The following is a 16779-nucleotide window of genomic DNA, read 5'->3' on the forward strand; positions in this document are numbered from 1 at the left end:
TTTAGCTGCCTGCCGGGTTAAACCACAACATCGCATAAGAAATCAACAGCTATGCTGCAGTCATGGGACTGCTCGCTGTATAAACAACACATACATTTGTTTTCTGAAATTCAGGATTAAAATAGAAGATGGAGAGTGAGACGAAAGGTGCCAGTGAGTAATGGGGCTGCATTAGAGTTTCGTAAGATCGTAACATGTTTTGATGGACGTTTCAAGTGTTAATTTGGAGGGAAGTTAGATGTGTAAGTTCAAATGAGCTTGTAATATCAAAGAAAACTCATGCACTGTAAACAGCATGGGATTACCCATCTGCCACTGGGTAGCCGCTGTGGTGTGAGTCTTCAGTATGAAGGCCGTAAGTTTGGTGGAGACAGCTGAGGGCCAGCTTGAGTCCAGGATGGCCATAACCTTGCTCATTGGTGTTTGTTGACTTCTGTCAGCTGTCTCTGTGATATTGACATAAACATGGCTATGTCAAGCTATAAACATAGCTCTGTACCAATATAGTTTAGTTCACTTATTTTAGCTCTGAGAATGGCTGGACACTGGTGGCTGTAACAGGCTAGTTCCTGGCATAGTCTTTTAAACACATTTTACAGTAATTTGAATATCTTGTTTATTTAAAGGTGTTTTTGGCTTGATAAAATTTTAAGTCAGGTTAGAAGCTACTAGTTAGCTAACTCAAAAAAGAAAAAACCCAAACAACCCACCTCCTAAAATTCTCGGTGTGAATGACACACTTCCAGGATGTCTAGGCCAAATTCTTCAAATCTTCTGAACCTGTACTCCAGGTACATACATGGGCATCCAGTCAGCATGCACAAGAAATTGCATGTCTAGCTACAGTTCTGGCACTGGTGCACTGGTGTGTATGCCCCCATGTAAAACAGTGGCCAAGATTTCTCCTCAGTTGCCTCAGTGTAAGCATGGAATAGCTCTCTACTGTCTTCAGTACCAAATCTAAAGCAGTGCAAAACAGATGGACGCTGTTTCAGAGCTGCATTTGAATCAGAATGCTACCATTTTGAGTGTAAAAGTGTTTTATTTGAATGAAAGCTGATATTTCTTAGGAAAAATAAGGTTTTATTTTAAACAAAATTATTATTAGAAATAATTATGTCAGAAATACTACCTTTGCCTGCACAGAGGCAAGTATATATATTTTAGTAATATGTTTAAATTATGTCAGAAAGCATATTTTTTTAATGATTATTAGGGGTTACATGACAGTAGTTATTTCATTATTCATATTCAATATTAACAATTTATTAAACTGTAATAAAAGTACTCAGCCTCATCCATTGCAGGCTGAACGTTAGGACTGTGAAATGTTATCCTTGAAACCTATTAAAGGTGCAGAGTTAGGAGAATGTAAAAAAGAGGAGAAAGTTAGGGTGATATTTCTGATAATCTAATGATGATAGAAGACGACTATTCATTAGACAGTATTTTTATTTTATCTTCTTTCTCATTCATTAAATGTGCCTAGCTGGTCTTTATACTATGCCTGAGTTTGTGCTAAGATACAGTGTGGAAAGGTGAGAAGAATTCTCCAGATACGCTACTAGAGTGAGACTTGGGTCTGACTGCTGTCTTGACCTTGTCAGTTGCCAGCCTGGTGACACATCGTGTCTTTATACCTGTGCTGAGCTCAGGCTTTGGCTGGTTTGTCTGTTTTGACTGTAAGCTCTTCAGAGCAGGATCTTCTGCTGGCTTGCAACAAGAACAGCTGGGTTATGTGCTTGGTAACTGCAGCTCTTGTTTCTTGAATACTTCTACAATGCAAATAAAAATAGTCGCATTAGTAAGTATAAAAGTTACATATTCAGAAAAACCCAAATCCCAGCAACACCACCTCATCTCCAGCTACTGTCTTCCTGCTCTTTAGTACAGTCCGTAATTGCCATCCCAACTCAACATCAATGGCATCCTTCTGCAGTGAAGTCTGCAGTCCTGTGTTCTTCATGTTACTACTTCCGAACTAAAGCTGGATTTTCTTGGGCTCTGAGCATGTGGAGCAGGGGCAGAGGAGCGAGGGCTGAGCTCTCTGGAAACTGAGTCCCGTATGCTGCACTGTGTCTTGTAGAGTTGGTAAAAACAAGGTTTGTTGGACTAAGCAAAGACATAAATCTGCTAGTCAGGGTCTGTTGTTGGGAGTGCCAGCTTAGCTCCCTCACTACTCATTTTAAATTAAAAGATGATCAAAAGGAAAGTGGTAGTCTCTGCAAAGGCCAGATTAAATATGAGTGCACGTGTGTGACCTGAAGAGCAGTTGGTCTTTCCATGATATTGTTAGAACAAAAATGTTGACTCCATTTTTTAATGTGGATAATAGTGCCTAAATTTTCTGTAGCAATTTGGGGGGGTGGAAATCTCAGTCTTTCACAAAGGAATTTGTTAGCTTGACCTTAATTTTGCAGCTGGTGACCACAGCATGCAGAAGGGAAGTGATACACCTTAAGGATTACATTAGAATGGTGAAAATAGAGCATCCCAGAAGGTATTTAGAAGACGTGTAGATGTGGCACTTAGGGACCTGGTTTAGTGGTGGACTTGGCAGAGCTAGGTTTACGGTTGGACTTGATGATCTTAAGGGTCTTTTCCAACCTAAATGATTCTGATTCTATAAAATACCTGGGTCCCAGCCCATTAGACTGTCCTTTAGGTCAGAAAAGAAACGTGACTTGAGGGTCTTATGTCTAAAAGGGTGCATTGCTTTGAAAAAAATGAGTTATTTGCCATGCTGAAAATTTCCCAACCTGGCTATTTAGAACAAAGGCTAAAAATTTGCCTTGTTATAAAGTCATTTTTATGGCAAATAGCTTCCAAAATTTAGGGGTTAGTTTTGCTTGTTTTTATTTTATGAGCTAGTGTAACAATGAGGAACTCACAAACTGAAATTAATTTATATTTATTCCTGGAAGGAGTATTAAAGTCACCTCACAGGGGCATAGACCAGGGCAGGGAGAAGCCAGGAAGGCTAACGGTGCTCAGGATCAAAACTTGGTTGTGCTTGTGCCCAGGATCTTGCCATGAGCTATGGTACATCTCCTCCTCAGAAGGAAAAGGGAGGATAAACACCTCTGCCATTTCTGAAAGTACTGTGGCTAGGAAAATTAGATACATTTCATTTCCATCTCTATTAAGCTATGTTGACAAACCAGGCTATTGGCCATTTTTGCAGAGTATTAGTAATTAACTAGGTAGCCTAATTATCAGAGCTACTTTGGTCTCCCAGGAGCAAATGATTAGAAATCCATTTCCACATATTATTTAAAATAAAAATACTGCACAAAGACAGATTTTATTGGCTTGGCCAATGGTTTGCAAATGAATAGTAGGATACAACACATTGCTGTTTGAAGTTGCATTTGGTGGCTTTTAATAAGATCCCACTGTTCATGGATCAGATGGAGCATAATCTGTTTATTTACATTTTCCTGTGCAAAGCATCACTTTAATGCCAGTCTGCTGAGACTGGCAGAGACTGGCAGAGACACAGTTGCATCATTAGAGCAAAGGTGCCAAAAGGGATGTTTGGCTCTTTCAGATCTCCAGCTCTTCAATCCCGTTTATGCCAGCAGGCAATATTTATTAAATACTCTGAAAACCAATGTCAGCTGATTTAAATTACACTGGCAGCATAAAATTGTATGTGATTAGCAGAGAGAGCTGCTGGTATGAGCACCGGACAGGTTACAGGAATCCTTCAAGTCTGATTGCCATGCTAACTGCAGGTCTCAGCTCCTCGCTTTAGACATGCCTACATGAATGGGCACAGGTAGATCAGAGTTTGTGGTCCTCTGCATTGTCTGGATGAAAACCAGCGCTGGTTCAGACCTTGTGGAGGCGTCCTGCCTGGGTGTATTAGTCTGAAGGGCACAAGGCTGCATCTCTGGCTAAGAAGAGCTACCCACTTTATAGCAGGGATGCTCCAGGGTTGTTCTAGGGTTGTGCTGGATGGGGGGTTCTCCTGTAAGTCTCTGTTCAGGTATGGGATAGGACCTTTACTATGACGGAGCAGAGATTATGTTCCTCTCCCTCCTGTGGTGGAGTAGCTGATGGGGCTTTGTACCTCCTGGAGTTCTAGCTGCCATTCAGTGCTCTTGTAATGATGGGCAGAATCACGCTGGAAATATTTCTCAAGGGCTCTCTGTGTTGCTTCATGTCCTTTAAAACTGTTGCTTTTCACTTTTAAGGATGAAAATGCAGCTTGTTCCTGCTCTTGAGGGCATCATTTATCAGGTCTGACTGAATGCTTATCAGTTTAGTAGATTTATGTGTATTTATTGTCATTGTAACATTTCATGTGCAGTTACATCCATTACATGGAGTCCATGCAAACCTAGGCAGATGCAGATTCAAGGCTAATCAGGTGTATTTTTCCTTTGCTGAGTCAGGGGCATATTTTACCCAGCCAAGCCAGAGAGTCTGGGCTGGTTTTATAAATTAAGATATATTTAATATTGATAGTGTTTGAAATAATGGGTGAGGGCACAAACTGAAATAAGAATCCGGTTCTGCTCAGCGTTGTATGACTACATAGTAAGAAGAGTTTTACAGTCTAAACAGGTATATACAGGGGAATGTTTGCTTGTGAAAAGTCACAGAATAACAGTGATGTGTGCAAGATCTCGCAGCAGATTGGTTGCAAATCTTGGCGTGAACCCGTAACTCCTGCTTTCTGGGGCTGTTCCCTTGTTTCTCTCCAGCTCTTCCTGCCAATACAGAGTTATCTTCCATACATGGATACACAGATGCCACAGTGGACTGCAAAGCCAGATCTTCAGCTCATTAAAAATCAATGCTTTTTCATGATGCCAATAGGGCTATGCTGATTTAACGTCTGTGAGGACTTGTCACTGTGTTTATGTTAAAGTTTTCTAGTATTTTTAAGATACAGAACTCTAAAGTCAGGACTTTCAAAATTTCCTGCCTAATTTAGACATTAAATCTATACGTAGGCTGAGAAGTGTATGGCCTGATTTTTGATGAGTGATTCCACTGGGAGCAGTGGTTGCCTGAATCCTTTGTAGCTCAAATCACTCATGTCATTGCCTACATATGAATGTGGGTGTTTAACTTCAGGCCACCTAGTTTGAAAAATTTGTCTCAAGTATTGCTGTTGGCTGCTAGACATTTCAGTGTAGCCAAACATTCCTGTTGCCTTTGTTCGGTTCACCCATCCATCCTTCTGAGTTTTCTTCGTTATGGTGCATAGCTTTTACATTAGTTTGACCTTGTGTAAACAGATAACCTTTGCAAAATTCGGTTTAGCCTTTCCATAGGTTCAGAATAGGAATGGATCAGGTTCTATAATTGGGTCTTTATCCCACTGGATTGTTGCTAACTTAAACGGTATAGGACAAATCACCTATAAAAGTAAATTGGCAAAAATGCCCTCACTGAATTAAGCATAATGTTCTCAGGTTGGTTCTCATTCTCAAGCTGGCTTACTTCTAGTATCAGCGTATTTCTGGGGATGGTTACTTTCAGCTCAGTTGCCAACATCCTTTAATTTTCAACAGTGCTTTGAAATGACCTCACAAGGTGATATAATAACTTTTTACAAGGAGATCTGGAGACTGTAGGAACATGTCGGGCTGGTATTTCACTTACATCTGGATGTACTGTGTGACATATTAACACCGCAGACACATCTGCTATTCCCAAGGGGCTGAGGAAACTTCAGTCCCGGGCAGATGCAATACGCAGGGTTGACAGAGCAGACAAAGAATCACCGCAAGTTACTATAGCAGGTGAGAGATGGATGCAGGGGAATTGATCAGGGCTTATCGTGGTGCTACGTGATGTGCAAAGTAACATAAAGCACGTGGCTGTGTTTAGTGACTTAGAAATAAGGCATAGACGATGATGCACTAAATACATATCCTGAATATAAAGGAGTGACTGTTCATGGATTAACTTCTGTCACTCTCCCAATAGCTTGAAGTCTGGTTCACAGTGACTGTACCTCTATAAATACCTCTATAATTCCACTGAGCCTGATCTCATCTACGAGACCAAAAGGGTCATTAAAAACACGAGCGGTTGCTAGCCAAGTCATAGTTTTACCCAGAAGTTCTGAAACACTAAATCCACAGAATCAGTAATATTCTGTGGGGTTTTGCATTTGTTTTACTTTCAAACTCCTGAACAGTTGTTACATGCAGCTGACAGATCTGGCAAGGTTTTGAACTCTGTGAACAGCTTTTGATGCCTGTCTTTTATAGTCATGTAACTAATCAGTATCACCTGCATTATTTTTTTAATAAACAACTTGTTCCTCCTTTTTGAAAAGTTCTTTAGGGTTTTGTTTTCAGTTTGAAATGTAAGTTATCTGCTGTAGAGACTAATCTTTCTGTCCTCTGCCTATGTCATGGTTTCTAGTACCCTTAATAACCAATAAAAAAAGAATCTCTACTCCCTTGTTCTCTTCTTTCTTGGTCTTGTGTAAAATTCTTATTTTGTACCACATCACTGCAATTTGATTTGACCATTTACTTACTTTATTTTGATCATTACCTTCCTACTGTGTTCTGTCTTCATTTTTCTTTTGCTTCAAAGCTGCCTGACATTGAATTAAAAGAACAAGAGCAGTTAACAATGGCAAAGTAGCGCGTTATCACTTACAACAAATTGAGTTGTTCATTCCAGTGGTTTTGGTGGCCGCCAGTTCAGCACCTCTGTACCTGCAAACCGTTTCTCACTAACAGCTGAATGCAGAACTGTCTGTAGGGTATAGGCAAAAACAGTTGCTTGAGATAGCAGATTGCTCTGGAGCATTCATGTGGTCATGACCTTCTGGTAGCTCTGCCTGTGCCAGAGCACTGCAAAATCAGGCTGGCTGCAGCTTTTAATGAAGCTGCAGATAGGGCAGTTGATAGGCTGGGGGCAGCACCTGTTGTTGGAGGTGAGCACAAGGCTTCTCCCCTTCCCCAGATGGCAAAAAGAGCACCAAAAGCAAATCTGCGGAGCTCTAACACTGAGTCTCTCACCCAGTTCTGTCTTCATCTCTTTTCCTTCCAACAGCTTGGGAATTATGGCTTTGTCTTGATCCAGACACTCACTCCTTTGATTCAGCTTTGCTTATGCTGCATAGAAGCCTCAAGTTTGCGGAGAAAACTTTCCAGAGTTCCTCAGAAACTCAAGACCACAGAAGTTGCAGCTATTTTCAGTGTAATGAGGCTCTAAATCCTTCAATCTTTTGAAATGTCCTCCCTAATACGTAAGTTCAGTTAAACCGCAGTAACACAGCCTTGTGGTTTTGGCAGTTTGCTTTTAAAGTTCACCCAGCACTGAAAATTTTCTTACTGGAACAGTCCCTGACATGACCGCAGGTTGGACCATGGCGTCTGCAATTTAGGGAAATTATTCAAGGAATAAAACTAGGAGTGCTGTGGGCTAACTCCGCTCCTCTTGAAGGCAGTAATACAAACAGTCGAATGGAGTAATACAAACAGTCGAATGGAGCACCTTTGCCTATCCTGAGTACTTTTGACATATATAATGCACTAACAAAGTGATGGTTTGCACATAAAGCGAAGATTTAAGTCTTTCCTCTAATGCCTGACCTCAGCAGTGAGGAGATGATCTTCTCAAGTCCCATGTAGGAGAGCTGAAGCATGGCATAATTTGAGTAGATGCTGGCAACCACCAGTTGCAGCATCAAGGGAGAGGACTGACGGGATGTGCCGGCAGGCTGCGTCCAGCCCCGCAGGCTGTGCCGGCAGAGCTTTGTGGGAGGAAGCACTTTCTTTGGGTACCGTCACATCTTTTCTGACCTACTGTACCAGAAATCCCTTCTCATGCTGGTGTTAGGGAGATTTTCCTTTCTTCAGATATGACTTCCCCTCAGAGGCTGCATTCTTACTAATGGTCCAGGGCCTGTTTTCTGTCTCCTGGTCCACATAAGACACCACATGACAAAATTCTCTCTCTCTGGTTGGACGCATACTAGGCAATATTGGCAGGACTGCAGCCATGCTGTTTCTGCATGTGCTGTATCTGCACTTAATTATAGATTAAGTTTTATTTTTGGTGGCTGCCAATCTGGCACATTGTGAAAAGCTAAATTTAAATAAAAAGATGAAGAAAGAGTCATCTCTAAGAACTCACCAATAAAGAGATGTTGCTCTGCATTTATTGCATTTGTGGGGGTATGTATGTCCAGTATTTTATACTTATACTTTATACTTTCAGCTGTGGAAAGTATAAAAATTTTGGTAGAAAAGGAGAGAAGGCAAGGGATTGGAGGTGGTCTGTCTAGAGGCAACAGGGTAACATTTAATTTCCTAAACTACATTGATCCAGCTTGCTGGGAATAAGTCAAAGAAGGGATAATTTTCACATTTCATTTAGATTATAGGAAGACATTATAAATTGATTTATTGGTAGTCAGGTAAAGTTTAATTACACTATGCAAAGAGAAGGTGGCATCTTTCTCAATGCTGCTCCCCTGTGGGTAACTTTCAGAAACAGATTCAGAACATCGTTAAATCATAGACTCTAGAGACTGAATTGGCTCTGTGACCATTTATAATCCAATTAACAAGAAATAAGTAAACACACACACAAACAAATCCTAAGCCCCATCCAAATTGTCAACACAGACAAAAAAATGCATTGAAGTTTAACTCCCATAAAGTTTTCTTTAATGAAGAGGATGCACTAAAGTAAATGCCACAAAACTGCTTCTTTTAGCAAACTGTAGGTATTAGCATATTTAGGATTTGAGCTGTGGGTAATTCAGAAACAGATTCAGAACATCGTTAAATCATAGACTCTAGAGACTGAATTGGCTCTGTGACCATTTATAATCCAATTAACAAGAAATAAGTAAACACACACACAAACAAATCCTAAGCCCCATCCAAATTGTCAACACAGACAAAAAAATGCATTGAAGTTTAACTCCCATAAAGTTTTCTTTAATGAAGAGGATGCACTAAAGTAAATGCCACAAAACTGCTTCTTTTAGCAAACTGTAGGTATTAGCATATTTAGGATTTGAGATTTTTCTCTGGAGCACCTGATAGTCCCCAAAATCTTTCCAATCAACTCCCTGTTATTGTTCTCCTGTTTTTTTGCAAAACACAAACAAGAAAATGAAAAGCATTACAACATTTCATCATATTCAGCAGGTTTTAAAGCTGCTTTGAAGAAATTGCACCTCATTATCTGGAAATACAGCTATCTAGTCTGAAAACAGCCCAAGATGATAGAATGCAGCAACTTGTCTATTTAGAAACACAAGCAACCGTAAGTTTATTTCCCTAGTGCTTTGTTCTCCATTGGTTCCCCACTGAATACCGAATGAACTTAAAGATTTCTGCCTTATGTTCAAAACCCTACAGAGGATTTGCTGGTTTTTTTTCTTAGCTGTAATAGGGACCTACTATATTGGGTAGTTTGTAAAGTCGTATCTGGACAGCCCCTCCCCTGGCACCATTGAGAAACAAAATAAGAGGAGTAGATTGAGTGATGACTTTTGGGCAAGTTCACAAAACAAGCCGGGAATGGAGCCAAATCCTGTGACATTCACACTAGTTTCATAGCAGCCAAATCACACTGGCTGCCAAAGCTACTCAAGTAAGCACATCTTTCTCTACAAGCATCATCTTTTATAAGAACTTCTACCATAATAGTGAAATTTCTAATCTCAGGACGCGAAACAGGATACTCTTCTATGTCAGTTGCAGAATTTATTTTAACAAGCAATTAGGACATCAGCCCAGGAAGATCTGTCAGACATGCTTGTTCCTTTGATTTAGCTTTCCAACAACCAACACATTTTTCCAAATCTCAAGCCTAAGAAGGAGAAGAAAGAAGAAGAAAAGATGCAGGCAAAAATTGTTATTTCCTCAAATATCATCCGGCATCTAGACAGCACAGAGTTGAAGGTAATATGCACAACTAGATTAATACGAAGGAACATGTGGGACAAAATTTGTTAAATATTACTTATTGTTCCTAGAATGTGTCATTTGGTCATCTTGAAAGTCATCTACATGCTATCTTCTCCAATTTGAAACTGGAACCTGAAAAGCTTCCTGTTTACCTCTTGGTATTGTGTTTATATTTGATGTGTGCATCCACATCCGCATCTGCATACCTATGTGGGCTGATGGCCACTTGGAGGCCCACTTTTTCAAATAGGTTACCAGCTAAATGGATGCATACATAAGCTTGTTTTGCAACTGTATTTCTAGAAGAAGACCTAGGAGATCAGCTTCTCGGTTGCTATAAATTTGGTCAGCAAAGGTTTACTGAACAGACACCAGGCATCCTTCCCATGTGCCTTGGACAGCACACAGAACCCAAATCACGTGATGCAGCCTTCACCATTGACATAGGGGCTGCATCTATCTCAGTGGTTGTAGAAAAGTATAAATATTTGTCTTCCATAACCTACATTAAGGAGGTAAATGCTTATCTTAATTATGAATGAAGTGCAGCAGCTGCGTGTCTGGGCAGAGGTACTTTTAAAGGGATGTACACGTAAATGTGTCTTTCTTTGAAGCTTTAACCTAACTGTTACTTATCTTTTTTTGTTGACCAGCTACCTATGTTGCCTAGGTGTGTTGATGAGCTAGAACTTCAAAAATAAAAGTACTGTGATTATAATCTGTATTGTTATTAATAAAAAACACATTTGACTTAGACAAAGCTTGGATCACATGAATATGTAACTGTATTATAACAGATCTGCCAAGAGGTTTGCAGGACTGTAGATGGAAGATGAAATCATTAATTAAGGAATTACATCCACAAGGTGAAAAGTCCCTAAAGATAAGTATGTCAAGAGCTATTTTAGGGAAAAGATCTAGGGTTTCTGCATCTGAATAATTTTATGCAAATCTTCAATGGCAAACCTTGTGTGCATGTGAATATATTTTCCCTCTTGCATTAAGTGCTCTCAGTTCTGGGGTGTCAGACTTTTTGTGACAGACCCTGAAAAACTCAGAGGCTGTTCCTACATGATGCTCTTCATCAAAGTAGCCTCATACACATCAACAGTAGACCAGCAGTCAATGTGCCTAAAAGTTACAGGAGAGGACCTTTCAGGTGGTGAAGATCAGGGTGAATGTTCGCTCAGGGAAAGAAGGACTGAATGTAGGATAAGAGAGTGTAGGACATGGAACCCTTGGCTAATGATGAGGAAGGTCATCTCTTTCCTGAGCTCTGCTTAAAGATCCCTTTAAATCACTAGAGCAGTTTACATAAAAAATCTAAGCCAAGCTCAGAGAGAATAAGACCTATCAGGCTGTGGCTTTCTGGATGTGCAATAACCAGATCCCATATTTTGATGTCAATTTGACACAGGTCGCTCCAGTTCTGTGTGATGCTTTCCACTCTTCAGTTGTGCTGGTGTGAGAAAAAGGGATTAAACCCCATTTCTTTAGTACATGGGCAACCTCTCTTCCTATAAGTTATTTTGAAATATGCTATTTGTACTTTTCACATGATTAAATGCTTGCCTTAAGACACCTGAAACATCCTGTAGTTTGCACACACACGTGCGTGCGCGCACACACACACGCTGTAATCTCATGTAATACATATACAAATGTTCTCATTATTGTTTCTATCTATTTTTAATAGTTTCCATTGTGTTATTAGGAAAAATCTGTATGTGCACTAGCAGTTGTGTGCTTAGTGTATTTATTTTGTAAACGCTTCTCTTTTATTTATTTTGATTTTTAGAAGAAAAACAGATTTCTTTTACTTTGATGACCTCCCTATTATATTCAACATGCATCTTTCCACTCCTTTTTTTGTAGTAGATAATACCTTTTAGCCACCAATTTAGCATAATTCCACATTCTAGTCTATTTTAAGTGACATTAATAGTGATCTATGGTTTGTTTTAGATAATGAGAAGGTTGAGAGGAACATTTTAAGAGGATTTTATACCATTTGTAAAGCAAGCAAGGAAACAAGCAAACAAATAAAACAGAACAAAAGATAAACAGAAACACTTTCCTGTTTTCTTTTCACTAATTTCTGGCAAGCTGAAACATTTTATGCTTTTGTGCGTATTTCAGTGAAGGCTTCTACTTGTTTAGGAAATAACTTTCTCCTGAGCCTGAGGTGGAAGAAGTAAGAAAACAGGGTCAGTGTATGTTGCTTAAACACAGTAGATGAAAGAACAAATAGTAGTGACCAAGCACTGCAATACTAGAAAGCAGAAAATATAAATAATTGCAACTCTTACAGGTATCTCTTTTGAAGATCGGGAACATTAAAACATTTGCCTATCTTATGCACCTTTTGTGCATGTTTTTGGAGTACTGCTGGTGTTGAAAGTTGTTTTAAATTTGGAAATTTGCAGCACACCCAGGTCTGAACCAGGAAGCACTGCTGTGTAACGTGCCGTGAACCATCGAGGAAACACCTCCTTGGCGTGTGCTCAGTGATCCAGGACCTGTGATCAAACCCAAGCGAAAAGTTCTATTAACAGAAAATTACTATTGACTATGATCTATATTTTCACACATTTTTAATGGAAGTTCCTGCTGTCACCCAAACACGCTTTTTTCACCCCAAATAGTGGAAGCCCAGTCTTGGGCTTATGGCCAGGTGTGGGCTATGAATGCAACATCTCCCTGTATCCCAGCCTACCTAGTTCCCTGCAGTCCTTTGCCCCAACTGTACCTAATTCCTTCAGTAAGGTCTGGTATTTTTCCCATAGATGAGGGTGAGACAATCCACTCGAAGTCTCAGCTATGCAGCTCAGATAGCAAAAGGTGAATATTAAAATCCAAGTCAACAGCCACAGTCAGAAAGTTTAGGAGGCGTACTACAGACAAAATACATAGGTACAAAAAAACCCAGGCAGGTCGTTTTCAACGATCCAAGTAGCCAGCACTGTAAAATGAGAGCATGAATTTCTGCAGACAGTCACCCTTGCACATTTTGTTCACCAGACTGTCATATCTAAATCCGAATCAGCTCCGTACATGGAAGTGAGCTGTGCTGCCTCCTAACACTAATTGTAAATGGAGCTATTACGGAGCCAGGGAAGTCACTACGATGGGTCTTTGTCTAAGTCATCAGGCAGCCTGTAAAACATGCCATGTTTATGACAGTAAGTGTTGTATGGCTGTAAGAGCTGTATATCATGCCTGTCGCTCTGGAGAAGCACCTGCTGACTGTTCATATGCCAGCTTCTAAAAAAGGTATGCAAACAGCTTAGCTACAAAATCTTCCTTTTATGTTTAATGAAACCAATTTGAACTTTGGTCTGGGAATCTGCAAGTAATAGTTAAAGAGGCTGTCCTTTTAAGAAAGTATGCAAGAAAAAGAAATCCTTTGCCCAATGCATAATTGCTTCAAGGACAGAAAATTTTAGGCCCATGCTACTCTTAAAAAGTCATGCTGTATTTAGATGTAAACCACCTTTTGATGCTTTGAGCCCCAGTCCAAACCCTACAGAACAGAATTACTGCTCCAAGTGTGCATGTAAGGAGGAGAGGTGGTGCAGTAAGCCAAAGATATGCATCCCCTGGCATACCATCGTCAGTAGTGGTTCCAGCCTCCCGCACAACTTGCTTGCCTTCTGGCCCTGTGGTAATTAAATGGATGGGACATAGCCTGGCTGCTCTGTACCTCCCATCCTATGCCTTCGACTGTGTGGTGCAAAGAAAGGGTTGCTTTACCTTGGATCTCTGCTCTGCAAATATGCCACTGGTGCCTCCCCTGTTCTTGCCCATCTTGGTTTCTGGGGTCATGGCAGGATTCAGACCTAAGAAAGCCAACACTTTTTGCACAGCAAACGTGTTTTAGGAAAAGCGGTAAGTGTCCTTGATTTCTGTATTTCATGCAGAGGTGCTTGAGGACACATATAAATATCTGCAAGGAGTGTTTATGGGATGCATAAAGCTCTGTCCCTGGCTTTCATGCTCACTCATCCTTAACCCCTCTAGAATTAAGAGATATACATAATAAATGATTCATTATGAGCGATTATCTCTGGAGATTTTTTTAATCTTATCAAAGCATAGACTATGTCAATCATATGCAAAGTCTCAAATGGAATTACTTCTCATAATCAACCGCTCTTAAGTTTGTATCACATTTTTACCGTGTCGTTTTAAAAGGAGATATGATTCTCAGTGCCTCTTTTGCAAATTGAGAGAAAAAAATAATGTATTCTTAAATCCATCTTCAGGACTCAGAGCCATCAGCTGAACAGCCTCTGGAGTCTTAGGATTTCCAATAAACTTTAATCAACAGAAAATCAATCACTTCAGGGAAAGATATCTGAATCCCAGTGGTTGCATACAAACAGAAGAGAGGTAACAGGTATTAAATTTGATGCCTTATCATGTGGCACAGTAAGAATGGTGCTAATCTGCATAACCCATTGCAACAATAGCCTGTGAGACAGCGAAGTGCACTGTTAACTTTAATAAATAGTAATATTTCTGAATGTACAACAGATCACCAGATAGCCTTTGAGAAAAAGTAAGTAAAAAAAAAAGGTCAAACTTTTGAGGCTAAAAATGGAAAAGACATCCAATAATTATCAAGGTTCATGGAAACTGACTTGAAAGTTTCCATTGTGAGTCTCTAATATGCATGTAGGGACCCTACTATTGAAAACTTGATGAAAAGTAGACAAAAAGGATTTTCTAAAACAACATTAGGGATTAAGTATGCAGCCTGAATTCTGCAGCTTCCATTAAAGGTAACGGGTCTTTCAATGTGTATTTCTTGCATCGAAAATGTGCCCTTGATAACTTCATTTAATCTCACCAAAAGAAATTTCAAACAGACAGAAATGTGCTAAGTATTACGCTGTACGAGAACAAATGGGAACTGCCTTAATTTTGTCAACCTTCTCAGTAGGTAACACTAATGCAGAGCACAGCCCCTCAGACAGTATTGCCCTGCGGGGAGCTGCCTCCTTGCTGAGCCGCATGCCCATGTTGCCTTGCCTTGCCACGGGGTGATAACACAGCACTGTGGCCCACGAAATACTCTTGGACCTTTAGCTAGAGGCAAGAAGGAAAGGAGTGGTTGTACTTGACATGGGTGGCTGGTCCTGGGTATTGTATTCAGCCAGTTTCTCTGCAAGATCAGTCCCACTCCACTCAGCACGTGGGCTGGTGACTCTGAAAGAGGGAGGGAAAGGCCCCAGAGGAAATTTGTAAAGGAGGAACTTCGTAAGGTGTAAAAGCACCCTGGGGCCTCAGTTGGATGCTGAGGAGGTCTGGGAGACTGCCAGTGAGTCACCAGCTGGAGACTTGTTTCCATTCAAGCCAGCAACTTCTAAATCTTGTTTTTCTTTAAACAAAAAGTGTAGAAGGCAGATACATTAGAAGCTAAAGCAAACATTTCCAGTCTCTTCTGGTGATTGAGCTGGAGGTTTCCTTTTGCACTGTGCAGATGTGGTGAACAGTAGCGCAAGAGACACCTTCAAGGCTAGCGCTGCATTTTCACAGGAATGGAGCAGATCCAGAGATGGGGTCTGTTGAAGGGTAAATTGTACTGAGGGGCAACTCCCTTGAGTCTCTGCAGGAAAGAAACATTTTTCTCCTGCAAAATTCAGATACCATTTATGGCTTAATATACATTTCTGCTCAACCTATAGCCTATTATCATGATTGAAAAAGCCCCTACTGATTTGGCAGGACTTTGAACCAAATGTGTTGAAGACTTTATTCCTATGTAAAACTGTATGTACTCTATGTATGTTCATAGAGCATTGTTTACAGTCAGGTCCTACCTACACCAAGACCCTCATTCACAAGAACACGCAATGAAAACATATGTAATTTTTTTAGCTTTATGTCTTTCTTGTGCCAGAACTCATAAAAATGGTACAAATCTTTTTTTTATATCAGCAAAAAGAGTTCATTTTGTCTTTGTGTCCACTCTTCCTATAGTAAAGCAATGTTTGAAACATTCCTGTTCATATTGTCAAAAAAAAAAAGCAAAACCAAAATGGGCATGCAAAAGGTCACCAAATTGGAAAATTTTAGTTCAAGATGTGTTTCCTTAGAAATTTATGAGCGGATCAAAACAAGGTGTCAGAATGACAATGCATGTGAGCTATTAACTTTCAGTACAGTAATGGTGTTCTAGCTAGAATTATATCTCATTTTTCAGTAGTTCTTTTAAGCCTTGGCACTTTAAATAATTAAATCACCAAATGAAGAAACTAAGGTGGATGTAATTTTGACCTATATTAAAAAAAAAATCATTTCTTTTATACCGCGTGAGTATGTCAGTGAGCAATCAGATAAGAACAGCTCAGTCTGTTCTCAGTGCACATGGTATGTTCATACATGCAATGAGAGCACCATCGAACTCTGTGTCTGTTTAACAGATGTGGTCTGGAGCCAAGATCCTGAGTAATGCAGGTGCAACTGGAATATCCAATGATGATTTGGCCACATGTATACGAATTGCCAGAACCTAATATTGGCAAGAGGAAAGGAAAGGTCCCACCTGCGTTTTGTATGTGACAGGTGCGACTCAGTCTGTTGACTCACAGTAGCAAATGTAGCATCATTATAAACTCTGCCATGTTCTTTGTTAAGAGTCTTCACGCTGTGCTTGCAGGGGAGGGTGCAATGCACAGGCTTTTGCCATTTTCCTTTGTACCAAATACCTTCAATTCTCTTCCAGCAAAGGCAGAATGCGAGGGGGTGGGAGGTGAAAGATTGCAGCAAGGTTTTAGATCCCAAAGTCCTGCGTGTGGATACATGTTCTTAAGTCCTGGAATTACCAACTTCCATTTCTATACATGTAGGACCATTTTCAGGGATC

This window comes from Aptenodytes forsteri, unplaced genomic scaffold (assembly GCF_000699145.1).
Source record: "Aptenodytes forsteri isolate BGI_AS27 unplaced genomic scaffold, ASM69914v1 Scaffold251, whole genome shotgun sequence".
NCBI lineage: Eukaryota > Metazoa > Chordata > Aves > Sphenisciformes > Spheniscidae > Aptenodytes > Aptenodytes forsteri.